This window comes from Danio rerio, chromosome 4, assembly GCF_049306965.1.
Source record: "Danio rerio strain Tuebingen ecotype United States chromosome 4, GRCz12tu, whole genome shotgun sequence".
Classification (NCBI taxonomy): Eukaryota; Metazoa; Chordata; class Actinopteri; order Cypriniformes; family Danionidae; genus Danio; species Danio rerio.
Window position 1 is genome coordinate 56,175,531 of NC_133179.1, and position 11,970 is coordinate 56,187,500.

The following is an 11,970-nucleotide window of genomic DNA, read 5'->3' on the forward strand; positions in this document are numbered from 1 at the left end:
ATTTGTGTAAAGAAGGAGGCCAGCTGATAAGGAGTTGATGGAGAAGGACAGAGCAAAGTATAAAATGTCTTGAATAGTTTGTGGACGTCAGAAGTGGTGTTAATTTTGTAATGGTAGTATGGGGTTTTGGCCGAATGGAGTTGGGAGGCTAATGATGCCAGCTGGCTTTGGTACTTGCTAAGAAGGTCAGTGGAGGCTTTTGATTTGTGCCATGCTCTCTCTCTGTTGCCCTGGGTGCTGTTCAATGTTATCACAGAACATGTCCTAACCCTAAAACTAACTATTTTCCCAGACCATCCGACAGCCAGCGGTTAGAGGGAGTAGGTGCGTTGGGCTGGTGGCGACAGGCAAGATCTCACCTAGGCAGGATGTATATTGGAACAGAGTGTTTTTGCTGCACTATTTACATCAAGAAGTGAGAACTGTGTGTGTGAGGGAAGAGAGGATGTAACAGTGAAGGACAAGTGTGTGGAGGACAAACCAATTTTTACTAGTAGCAATTTAGTTGTTGAAATCAACAATTGAATTCTTGGTATCAACAATTAAGTCTGGTCTCTCATCTACAATCTTTAGTTAGCCAATCAGATTAATCCAAACTCATAATAAGAAGCCTAGCAAAAAATAACTCCCTTATCTTCGTTTTCCGATGAAAGCTCTTGACAGGACTGCGCCAGCTCCTTCACAAGCTTCTAAAGTTTAACATCTCTCTACAACCCATCAACAATTCTACTACCATCATCTGACTATTACAATTCAACAACAGCAGCAATACAACAACAGCGAAAATAAGAAATAGCAGCATTAAATCTACTCTCACATCATTTACAGCAACATGGACAGGAACGAAATCTCTGCTCTCCTAGAAACACCAGCCCCAGCTCAACAACACCAAGCTCAGCCTGGAAGCCAACTCGATACCAACCCTCCAATAAGAGGCCGAAGGCCTATCTGCTCTACTTCAGCAAGGACACAATCTCCATCTCCTGCCACTTCAAATCGCCACCCACCTTCTCCAGGTTCTTAATGCACCTCCGCAAGATCATCATCCCTCACTTCCAACAAGATAACAATGACCGAACTCCACCAGACCCTCATAAATACCGGAATCTCCATCCCCAGCCGCTGCAATAAAACAAAATTACTGAAACTCTATGAAACCATCTCGTCACCAACTCCACCCCCTCAGGACAGCAGAACCGCTCGCTCCCGCCACATCCCCTATCCTTATCCCCACCACAGCTCCGCATTCACAAAATCTCCTCGGACCATCAAAAAAAGCAACTAAGCAATAAAAAACAATCCCTCAGAACAAGACAAACTGCATCAACCAAAACATTCCAAAACATGGATAATCCACCGGATAATGACGCCAATCTCGGACTTACCACCCCCCTCCCTTGGCCTCCAGCTCCACATTCCAGTGAAAACTCCAGCCCTACTCTTCCAGTCATCCATTCCACTCTCAACCCTCCTTAAATCTCTTTCCCTTCTAACCTCCCTCACTCTTCAAGCCAGCTTATTTCTACCCAGTCTTTCTCTACAAGTCCTTCCTCTCCCTTCTTATTTCCCCTCTTTCAGTATCCTCACCTCTTCTCCTCTACATCCCTTCATCAAGCACCCACCTGCATTAGTAACCCTTCCCAACAGTCCACCCTCCCTACTCACATTTCTTCCGCACGGCCCCCTCCTCCAACACCATCAAGAACCTCATCCTATCAGGTGCTGACATCGATTATTATTCAGTTATACATGTTACTCAGTGAAATCGGTGTCCCTACTGGGGGGCCATGGATACTGATCTTCACAACAGAGTTTTCTTAGAATGCTGTAATCTTTCCTGCATGGTCTGCCATTCAAATCTGCACATGACCACTTCCTGTCCCTTCATAATCCCCTCCTCTGATAAAGGACTACAAAGATCCACCAGCTACGTACCCTGCCTCTATACCTCTGCTATCCCCATTCTACTTTCTCCTCCCTCTTCTCAAAACCCTTCCCTCTCTGTCTTGTAATAACTTTAATATAGCAAGATGCTTTTGCCATCTCTGCAATTACTTAAAAAAAACTTTTTTCATATTTTCTGAGAAAGCTTAACAACACCTTGCAACCATGTAGCAACCACCTTGCAACGCTTTAGCAACTGCCTAAAAACACCTTGCAAATGCCTAGCAACACTTTAGCTACCACCTAGCAACACCTTAGCAACCACCTATGAACACCTTAGCAACCACCTAGCAACACCTTAGCAACCACCTAGCAACACCTTAGAAACCGCCTAACCACACCTTAGCAACCACTTAGTAACACCTTAGCAACTGCCTATCAACACCTTAGCAACCGCCTAGCAACAGCTTAGCAACCGTCTTCGTACCCACCTAGCAACTCCTTAGCAACCACCCAGCAACCCCCTAGCAACACCCTAGCAACCGCTTGGCATCACCTTAGCAATTGCTTAGCAACCATCTAACAACTCCTTAGCTACCACCTAGCAACACCTTAGCAACTGTCTAGCAACACCTTGGCAAATGCCTTGGTAACCGCCTATCAACACCTTAGCAACTGCCTAGCAACACCTTAGCAACTGGCTAACAAAAACTTAGCAACCACCTAGCAACACCTTCGCAACCATCTAACAACAGCTTAGCATACACCTAACAACCACCTAGCAACACCTTAGCAACCTTCCAGCAACACCTTAGCAACCGCATAGCAACACCTTTGCAACTGCCTAGCAACACCTTAGCAACCATCTAACAACTCCTTGGCAACCACCAAGCAACACCTTAGCAGATGCCTTGCAATGCCTTAGCAACCGCCTAGCGATACTTTAACAACTGCCTAGCAATACCTTAGCAACAGCTTAGCAACCGCCAAGCAACCACCCAGCGACCATCTAACACATTAGCAACCGCCTAGTAATACCCTAGCATCCACCTAGCAACCACTTAGCAACACCTTAGCAACCGCCTAGCAACACCTTAGCAATTGTTCCCTAGCAGGTTTGAGCTATCAGAACTGTAGCTATGACAACAATTCTCAGAAGAGTTTTGAAGAACAAAATAATCCTGGATCGTGTCAAATCATCATTAACCAAATCTTGTTAACTGAGTTATCCACCTATGAAGAACCCCAGGACAAGATGAACAGTGAATGAAGTAGAAGAAAAGACAATGAAGGAGGAAATGAATAACAATAAAATAAGGAAGGAGAAAATGAAAATGAAGAGAATGAAGTAAAGTTATCAGGACAAGATGAACAGTGGTCACAAATAGACATATTGGACAGTTTTAAAACTTTTTTAAGAAAGTGGAAAAAGAGGAACTAAATAAGACTGGTCAAGCTGAAGGAATGGCAAAGGATGAAGAAATAAGGATGGAAAATATGGATAAGAACAAAGTGGAAAGAGGATTTTTAAGAAGAAGAACTTTTAAGGTAAAACCAAATTTGGACATGGCAAAGAAAAAAGTTTGAACAAAGAACAGAGCTAAATATGTAAATAGGTATGAAGTGTTAAGGGGACTGAAAGAAGATGAAGAAAATGATGTTTTAAAATATTTTATTTATTTTAAAATGCTTTTAACCTTTGTCTCTTTTAACGGAAGGGGTTGTTGGTTGAGAGCTTTGGAAGGAGATGATGGACAGTAAGGATGTGTAGGTTTTTAATTTAATTTTTATTTATTTTAAGCGTTTTAAATTGTGTTTTTTTATGCAATTAAGGGGACTAATGGGAAAAGATAAATTTGAGAAAATAAGAGGGAAATGTAAAAACAAGGAAGTGATAGGTTTACAGGAAACAAACTGGAAAGAACATGCAATGGACGATTTTAAAAAGTTGTGGCAAGGGGATATTATATATAATAATGGTGATGGTAAATCTGGAAGAGGTGTTGCTTTTTTAATAAGGAAAGATGTTTTAAACTTTAATAGAATTGTGTATGGAGATAATTATGGGAAATGTTTAGTGATAGAGGTTAACTATAAAAGAAATGAATTACTAATAGCAAATATACATGCACCAACAGAAGATTAAGACAAAAAAAAGAGTCTTTTGAGGTTTTAAATGAAGTATTAAAGGGTTTAAAGAAATAATAATGATGGGAGATTTTAATACTGTTTTTAGACAACAAGATATGGCTGATGGAATGGTTTTTAAATCGGATATAGGTAGAAAGGAACTAAATGAGTTATTAAAGGAAAATAGTTTAGTAGATATATGGAGGGAGAGGAATAAAGAAAAAAGAGAGTTTGTGGGGAATTTTATATGTCAAACGAGAATAGATTTTATTTTATGTACTAGAAATTTTGAAAATTTTATAGAAAACACACAGTATGAAGAGAACAGTTTTAGTGATCATAAGTTCTTGCATTTTAAAGTGAATATAGAAAACATACAAAAAGGACCAGGGACTTGGATTTTAAACACAACCATTTTTAAAAATGAAGATTTTGTTAGAAAATCTAAGAAATAATAGAGAAAGAAAAAGAAAATAGAATGTATGATGAAGATAAAAGGATATGGTGGGAAAACACAAAATATCAAATAAAGCAAAAGGTATTGAAGAAATAGAAAGGAAGATTCTAAATTATATAAAAGTAAAACTAGAAAAAGATAAAAATAAAGAATGTGACAGAGAAATAGAAGAAGAAGAGATTGAAATTGCAATAAATCAACTACTTAAAATGAAAAGTCCAGGTATAGACGGAATAGGAAATGAATTTTATTTTGTTTTTAAAGATATTTTAAAAGGAATACTTAGTAGAACATACTTATTTATTTGATGTACTCAAAACATTTGGATTTGAAGAGAATTTTATTAATTGGATAAACATTTTATATAAAGGGTGTAGGAGCCATTTGGCAACTTTGCTCATTGTTCCACTAGGTGGTGCTCTTTAAACAGGCTTTATAAGTGGGAACGAACATTCAGGTAACAGGTGTTGCTAGACGGAAGGGAGCACATACAGTTTTGACCACACACTTTCAAACGCACACACTTTCAAACGCACACACACCCACAAACACAAACAAACACTCACGCGCATTCACACAGAGAGCCGCATACATTCATTCATGCTTTAGCATGACGGTTTGTTTTGTTTGTAAGTCAAGATATGTGGCAGTGTTTGACTTCTACGAACGGAAACTTACCTGAAAGGAAATTTGTGAACTATTGGAGTTTGCAACTGCAATAAACGTAAACATCTTCGGAAACAAGTAAGACTTCATTTCATTTACACCACATCAGCCAGAGGACAGTGTGCGTCAGCTGGGTGCCTGTCTAACAACATCTCAGGGACTTCAACCAATAGGCTTAGCCTCTACAAAGGGGCTTTAACAAAAGTAAAATGTAACTTTTTTTAACAGAATTAAAAAAATGTTTTAAAATTACAAGATCAATTAGATAAGGATGTCCTCTTTCAGCGCAATTATATTCCCTAGTCGCAGAACCTTTAGGGTTAGCAATAAAACAAGAAACTAAAATTAAAGGAATAAAAATAGAAGAAGAGGAGGATGAAGGAAAAATATACCAGTATGCTGATGATACAGCAATAATAGTGAAGGAGAAAAAGAGTGTAAAAGAAGCCATGGAAAAAGAGTTTTGTAAGGGGACAGAAAGCAAAATAAATGAAAATAAAACACAATATATGAGGTTTGGTAAAGCAGATATTTTAACAGATTGTTTCCAATTTAGAGAAGTGGAAGAAATAAAATTTTAGGAATTTTAATTGGTAAAAATGAAAGAAAAGCAACAAAAAAGATGTGGGATGATCTAATAAGAGGAATAAAATCAAGATTAAATTTCTGGAGGATAAGAGAACTTTGCTTAAAGGGGAAAGCCTTATTATTAAATGTTTTTATGACATCAAAGCTATGGTATAAATTATATATAACAGAAATGCCATGTTGGATAGAAGGGAGATTGAAAAAGTGTGTTCAAGATTTTTTATGGGAGGGGAAACCCCCAAGAATTGCTTACAATACAATAATAGGAGCAACAGAAGAAGGAGGGATAGGATTGATTGAATTTAAACAAATGAAGAATTTTCTTAGAGTCAAAATGGTTAAAAAGCTTTTACAAGTGAACTCAACAGAATGGAAAAAGGTCATAAAATTTTTTTTTTTTAAAAGTTGGCAATTTTAACTTAAGAGAAGATATTCTTTGGTTAAAAACAAAACAAAAAAAAAAAAACCTGAATGATGGAAAAGTTACCAGGGTTTTATCAAGACATTTTCAGTGGTAAGTCATTTTTTGACTTTTGCCAAGTTTCAATTTAAGTGTTGAGTTGAAGTCTTTTGACTAATTTGATATTCAAAACATCCTGTGTTCAAAGATAAATTTACTATACCATGCCACTGTCCAGATCGGAAACTTGGCACAAGGAGTCACTGGCATTGTCCTAAATGTGCCAAAATAATAAGCAGATCTGTAGATTTTAAAACACACTTGCGTAAACATGGTAGGCTATTGTAAATATTCTAAATCCTTTAAGCTTAATGAGTGAAATAGCATTTTTCAACTGTATAATTCCCTTTTTCTGCAACTTCAGGTCTGATGGTGCCAACAACAACATCAGGGGCCTCATGTATCAACGTTGCGTACGCACAAAAACTTTGCGTACGCCAGGTTTCACGCTCAGAATCGCTTACGTTTGGATTTACTAATAATGAACTGAACGTGGGAATGTGCGCAGCTTCACGGCAGCTTTTTGGCAGGCGTACGCACATTTTTTGTGCGTGTCTGTTTTATTTCCATTGGCGACTCCTAGAGGCAGTTGTGTTAAATTCCTCTCTACAAAGTGTCTGAGCCTTGCAATGGCAGCTGTATGAGACGGGTTCATCTAGCAGGTATATAAGGTTTCCATACCATACATTTGACCAGCTAAACATTAAAGCACAATTTGCAGCAGTCGCCTGTTTTCCCAATGTAATCTGAGCTATCTACTGCACGCACATTGCTATAAAGACACTATCTGAAGATGAATTTGCATTCGTGAATTAGAAACATTTCCATTCAATAAATGTGCAAATAAAATATGATGCACAGACTTATTGATGATTCCTACTTGTCTTTCTCATGATAAATAGTTGGCAAAATCTGATATGTAGCGGGGAAAAAAAAGAAGAAAGAGTTCATCAGACGCTAGATTCGAGCCGAGTTCATGCTCGAACGTGTCAATACATGATCACATGCGTCTTACGAGCGCGCCACTGAGACTGTTCAGAGTGTTGCAACATTTTACAGATATAAACCACACTATTTATTTTTTTAATGCACTCAGTGCGATGTTCAGACCCAACTGTGTTAACCGCATCAGCTAAACTCTCCCACTCTATTTTTTTCTTTTGTTGTTAATTCCGGAGAACAAACTTGCAAATAACACCGCTTTTCTCCGGTCTACCTCCGAAAGCAGCACCTCCAATTCACATTCTGTTCAAAGTTTCTCTTTTTGCTTGCTTTTGCCTTTGCTTTTTCGTTGGGTTTTTTCATTAGCATAGTCATTAGCATATTCATACGGGGGAGGAGGCAGGGAGGGGTTTTGTGCTCGTGCATGTTGCGCTCAGTTTCACGTTTATTCGGATGTACAAAAGAATATGCGTGAGATTCGGCGTACGCAGTGTTTCATACATCTGAATTTTTTTCTGCGTACGCACATTTACAGCTTTGTGCGTACGCAATGTTTTAGTAAGATTTCCACGCAAGTCTTCGTACATGAGGCCCCTGGTGAGTACATTTATGTTTCTAACCCAACTGAAGTAATGACACAATAACACATTAAAATTATGTTAATCACACTATGACATGTATTTTTATTCTTAGAAAAGAAACAACCTGAAGATAAAGACATCCCAAAAGCAAACAAAATATGCCATATATGTGGTATCACATTTAGCACAAACTCAAACCTATTACGGCATACAAAGAAACAACATGCTGGGCAAGAACCAATGTTGTGCATTGACCCAAAAATGGGATTTATGTGACCACAAAGCAATCCCATGGTATCAGATTGCCAATACATGTCCAAAAGACATTAACATCACAGCTCTAAGATTGTGAAGTGGAGGAATGCAGAGACTATATGGCCATAGCTGCTCAAAGTGGAAACCCAGGGAAAGAATGCCACCACTTAGAGCGGACCAAGAAAACCAGTGCATACATTCCACCACCAGCACTACAAGAGAAAACCGTAAAGGAGGTGGTTAAAAAGGGACTCCTTTCTAAGTCTAGGCAAGAGGAATGTTTGGAACTTTACCAACATGCTTGCTCACACGAAGTAGACAGTGTGTTTCCTATTTTCTTGGGGGAACACAATCTGTCAAAGAGATATCTATTTTTCTTAGTGTACTCTGGGGAGAAGGACACTTGTTGTAAGTTTGGAAGGACAGTTTCCACATTTGACAAACAATTGGGAAAATGGCACTGCAAGTACATCGGTGTAAAGGACAGTATCAGCTGTGTCCACATATACATGTGTATGTGGTGGATTTATTAGGAGCATCCTTATTTGTTGAAAAACGCACCGGAAGCCCCGGAGGATATAGAAGATATTGAGGAGTGCTTCATTGGGAATGTCGGTATGGATGAGCACTTGGCCTTTTCACGGAGTAGTGTGATCACAATGACCAATTACTTGTGGAATTGCAAAAGATTACCGGAAGACATTCCACTTGAAACTAACAAAACAGAAAAACCCATTCCAGAAACCTTTATACCATCAGAAACAACCTGTCCATACTGCCCAGGGTCATGTCCTCCCGATCTTAGCAATGCTTTTGTGGTTACAACACAAGCAACTGTTTATGGGATGTTTTGGCAGAATAGAGGTAAGGTATGTTATTAAATATATCTCTTATATATACTGTATATAAGCTCTATGTATTTCTTGTATGCCAACCAATTTGTGTTGATGCGTTTTCTTTTAGGTATTTCCGTTTATGCCAAGGCATGCCCAGTTTGCAGAAATGTAGTTCGTTTTCAGGACTACAATTCTGGATTCCCCAATTATAACAACAGGGTCTTTCTTTCCATCCCGCTTTGTTTTCTACTCACAACATAACATATAAACAACATGTTTAAAGGTACATTCTGTATTTTTTTTTTGCAGAATCACATTGTTGTTGGTAGAATGCTGCACACTATAGAATCTCATTCTGGGACTACAGTGCCACACAACACTGAGAAAAGCATTCTACCACTTCAGTGCTCTCAGGCAGTATACGTACAGTTATTTCTGTTACCGCTGTGGACACCACCCATCTGTGGTCATTGCTGATTGAAGATTGCCTTTGATTTGCCAGATGAGTGTTAGTGAATATATTTTGTTTAAAATAGAAATATCTTCAGAGTACATAGCTTAAAGGAATAGCTGACCTAAAATTTTAAAGTCTCTTATTTTTTACTCACAAGTCCGTTCTCTGCGTTCTTGGAATTGAGAAACAGCCGTAGTTTTGTGTTTCTCTTCTCTGTTTCTGCTTATTAACAGCAGGTGTTCACCATCAGTGCTCAATCATAACTTAATTAGCCCCATCATTGTCTCATTAACTTTAACTCTGCTGCTGAGTAAATTTTGCTCAATTTAGAGAGGGACCAAATATTCTCTTAACTGAGTAAATTTTACTCTGAAGATTTTACTGCGTTGTAGCATGAACTACAGTTGAGGGCCCTCCTGTGAAATATTTATTTAAGGTAATGGAGCAAGGACATTTTCACAGTACTTATGGTCATTTTACATGCAGTGCTGACAATTTTAAAGTTGTTATTGATAGCAGGGCAATAATTGAGTGTGAGACAATTTTTTTTTTATTACAAAACTGATAAACTGCAACAACTTCACATAATAAATACATAACAAGAAACCAGTACAAATCTATATTTGGAGCGTAAGCAAATGTTCAGATTTTGATAAAAAATTACTAAAACAAACATTTTGTTTTCCACTGGATTAACTTGGATGGAGTAATTGTTCACATAAACACAAGCAATGTGTTAATTTGAAATCGACTAACAAACATAAAAATAAAACTTGAGTTAAAGCAATAGATATAGTTTTTCATAATTGGTCAATTAAAGCTATTGGTCTATGAATTGTAATAGTAATATTATTATTACATTTACATTAATATTATTTTTCCTGGTATTCTGGAAAACATGTAGATAAGTAATAGACATCAATAATTTTTTAAAACCAACAGCAACAACAATAATACTAATCATAAAAATAATACTACAGTCAGTAGCAGTAATAAATAATATTGGTAATATCGTCTCAGTTTTATAATTGAGACAAGTCAGTGAAATTATTTCAGTCTAAAATTGACGGTTATTTTCATCAGTTACAGGACATGTGTCTAGCATTTTGCTTGCTTTGAATTAGACACAGATAAAGTGTTACATTACATGTATTGAATAAATTAATTATAGCATTTATTTGAATAATGACAGAGATGTGTATCTGTGTCTGTTCAGCGTCTAATAACAAAGCTGTGTTTTTGGTTTCTTAAAAATAGCAATGTAACTCCATACTTACAGAGAAAAATGATTTATCAATCCAGTAACTAAAGTATTTTTTGCCTAAAAGGTGTTAGGCAGCATTTAATTTCTGTTTATTGATATAGAATTAGTTTTATTGCATATAATACCTGTGAAATTAACTCTTTATGACTGGTTTGAGATAAATGTTTTTGGTTTTCAGGTCCTCTTTGACTTTGTTGGTTGACATAATGACTCAACAGAGTTTTTTATCATCCAAGAAATGACATCAGTGATGTCAATAATGAGCACTGCCTCTGGGACACTTCTCGACCACAACATATCGACTCCATTAAATATACATGTTCAGTGGTTGCACTTGGAGGATATGGAGGTGAAAATCATTAATGTATCTGACTGTCAACTTTTGCTTGTTTTGAATGCATTTTAAAAGCAAATTAAATGGTTAAAACCAAGTACTTTTGTAGCACTGTAAAATAGTACACTATCTTTTAAAAACAATGAACATTACTTTCGCAGCATTTAATCTTGTGCTTATCTGTTAACGTTTAAGGTACCCAAAGTTATGATGTTCATTAGTCATGTTCAACTTCAGAACACAATTAAAGTTTTTACTGAAAGTGTTCTGTCCCTGACAGCCTACCAATTAAAACATTTAAGGTCCAGAAAATAAGACATTGTTAAAATACTCTATTTGACCACAGTGAATCCACCTTATGTTACCAATGTCACAAAGAAACAAGAATACATTTTGTGGGCCAAAAAAAAGACCTCTTAATTAAACTATTTCTTCTCTTCCATATCAGTTTTCTACGCAGTTGACGTAGTGAACACAGTGCAGCGCTTCTGGGTTGTATGTCACAACGTTGTGTCTACATCAACTGTGTAAGAGACCAACATAAAAAATAAGAAATTGTTTAATTAAGATGTTATTTTTAGTTTGTGTTGTTTTATTACACACAAAAAGTATACCTGTTGCTTCATAACATTAAGGTGGAGTCAAATAGACTATTCTAACCATTTCTTTTTGGGCCTTGAATGTGGCAATTATGTTCTATCAGAGGTCAGAAAGCTTTTACATTTCATCAGAAATATCTTTATTTGTGTTTGAAGATGAACAAAATGTCTTATGAATGTTGAATGACATAAGGGCGAGTAATTTGATAAAATACAGAATTTAAATTTTTGGGGTGAATTAACCATTTAATTGTTAAAGATACATTGTAGTTTTTTTAAACCAACACTGCAACTTCACTAATACAGACTGTTCCTTCAACCACATGAGCCATCACCTCTGCATTCTCCAGTGGCATCCCCTCTGTCCTCTCCAGTGGCATTGCCTTGGCCTTCTCCAGTGGCGTCCCCTCTGTCCTCTCCAGTGTCATCCCCATCAGCTGCAGTAGTCTCTAAACCAGAGTGAGTGGAGAAGGATTATATTTTAAATGAACTTACATTGTTGACATTTTTGAATCCACAT

The 11,970-nt window shown here is 37.2% G+C and overlaps 3 protein-coding genes, 1 long non-coding RNA gene and 1 pseudogene across 6 annotated transcripts in view; 4 read left to right on the forward strand and 1 right to left on the reverse strand.

The window, feature by feature from the left end:
* Positions 1-11,970, forward strand: part of si:ch73-110p20.1 — a 592,105-nt gene that overhangs the window by 470,120 nt on the left and 110,015 nt on the right.
* Positions 1-11,970, forward strand: part of LOC137489621 (uncharacterized) — a 115,936-nt gene that overhangs the window by 89,003 nt on the left and 14,963 nt on the right. The window lies entirely within an intron of this gene.
* The window catches only part of LOC137491103 (uncharacterized), a 1,183,352-nt gene that overhangs the window by 9,084 nt on the left and 1,162,298 nt on the right, over positions 1-11,970 (forward strand). The window lies entirely within an intron of this gene.
* LOC137491468 (uncharacterized) lies at positions 7,713-8,971 on the forward strand (annotated as a pseudogene).
* LOC141381853 (uncharacterized) overlaps positions 9,783-11,970 on the reverse strand; it is a 25,953-nt gene continuing 23,765 nt past the window's right edge. The window contains exon 5 of one of the 2 annotated variants that reach the window (XM_073948998.1): positions 9,783-11,899. The gene's annotated coding sequence lies outside the window, so the exon portion shown is untranslated. The remainder of the gene's footprint in view (positions 11,900-11,970) is intronic. The other variant, XM_073948999.1, reaches the window with a different exon arrangement.